We start from the raw sequence: 2160 nt of genomic DNA on the forward strand, positions 1-2160 counted from the left end.
TTCTCATCCCATATATCTTTAATGGCTTTGTAATTTATTTTTTTGGCAAAGACTTTTAAAGACTTTTAATTTCTTTAATTTAAAAATAAATGTGATTTATGATAAGAAAGTATTTTTCCCGATTTATTTCAGTCATTTTATTTTCAGAAATGATACCAACATTATCCACGCCCCGTATTGTGTATACTTGAATTTGGCAGATTCCGGATTATTACGAATACGATTATTGTTGTTTCAACAAAGTCACACAACATGGACGGAGGAAAGAAGGGGGGGGTAATGCAATACAAGGAATTTAAGAGAGTTCACTGTACAATGTACTGTATAATGTAGCGCGAGTATATTGAATTTAAAATATGAAGCCAATTTGACTTGAAAGCATCCCATGACAGATCTATAAAATTAACTTGAACGAAAGAAAGTTTAAAAATTACTTTTATGTGTTTATCGATAACAAATTTGAAAGTTTCTAGTAACACTTCTGTATACTTTATTAATTTATTGACTTAAATAACATAACAGCCGCAACACTAATTAGTAATAATAGTCAGTGATCAATGATTTGATTTAAAAGTTAATCGGTGAAAATAATACTTATTGTGCTACAAAATTCTTGAAAAAAATGGATTTTAGAAAGGTTTTCTCTAACTGTCCAGCTCACCAATTACCAATGTTTTAAGATACATTGGGAAACATGATAATCCCACCAAAAACTTTTGAAAATGTTTATAAAACCCTTCTTAAAAAATTGACAGATTTTCCTGTTTTAATAAGCGAACTTTTAAAGTTCAAAAACTGCATAATAGTGCATATAGTGACATTGTGACACTTGGTCACAGAATATTATGCAAACTAATAAATAAAACAAATTGAATTACATAAAAAATTATATTTTGTAATTGTTGTTTTTTCCTGTATTGACGAAAAGAACGAATATTAATCTTTTAAAGTGCTTTCCCTCTTTCTGCAAAACCTTGATTCAGTACAATTTACAAAATTTACAACTATTTCATAACATAATTTAAATTCATCAAAATTAATAAATTAGGTTAAACCCCTTCACTGTGGCGGTTTTAGCGGAAGAGAAGTGATTCACTCTTGTCTACGCGCGGTTTAACTATGTATCACTATAATCAAATCTGGAATAGAATTTAATAATTTGCGAGATGTCGTTGAAGTAAATTCAAGATTTGAACTGGCGGTTCAGTGACCTCTCTCAAATTCATTTTATTCCGTTCCTGGAACCGAATTAAATGAATTTGAGAGGACGCTGAACAACCTCCACCGACGGTTAAAACCCTGAATCAACAATTCAAATCTTCATGAATCGTTATCGTCGAATCGGCGATTTAAATCCGAACCTCCTCAATTCATTAAATTTTGTTCCCGGTCCAATTCTACTTTAGAACAAATATAATTATTTATTCTCTAGTTGAAAGTATATGGAGTAAGGTGTATATACATACAGGGGTAAATTAGGAATTTATACTAATTGGAAAAGTTGAAATCTACTTAAAACTTCCTAACTCAGAACTATGCAAACCTTAATAACTATATAAATACACATATCTATACTTGAAATAAAATAATCATAAACATTTCCGTTTTTTCATGGAGTTAATGAATTGAGCATACTCAACCCATGAATACAAATATTATATATTTACAGAATAAAAAGCAGTATTTCTTTAATTCTTGGAAAGACTTAAACCACTCAAAGAGATATGTTTCATTAATTCTATGAGCTACTAAACTTCTAAGAACACTGTTGTGAATCTGACACACCGCCCTTGAGTAGATTGTATAGGTGTGTATTTGAGAATGGTAAAGCCCCCCCCCTCTCTGGAATAGTTGGAATAGACTGTATACTGTATAGGTGTGTATGAGAGAATGGTGAAGCCCCTCCCCCCTGGAATAGTTGGAATAGACTGTATACTGTATAGGTGTGTAGCGAGTATGAATGTATATCTATGGTTGCTCGGTTTACGTGCTGGAATTCTTTTCTTGTATTCTCTATACAATTGTAAACTTAAACTTCTAAACTCAAAGGAATTCAAAATTGAAAAGTTAAGAAAACCAGAAAAGAACAGGGATGGGGGAGACGGGGAGGAGTTAAAGAGATGGGTAGATTGAAAGAGGAGGCCAAGGGGGGGGACGGAG

Source organism: Eurytemora carolleeae, unplaced genomic scaffold (assembly GCF_000591075.1).
Source record: "Eurytemora carolleeae unplaced genomic scaffold, Eaff_2.0 scaffold708, whole genome shotgun sequence".
Taxonomy (NCBI): domain Eukaryota; kingdom Metazoa; phylum Arthropoda; class Copepoda; order Calanoida; family Temoridae; genus Eurytemora; species Eurytemora carolleeae.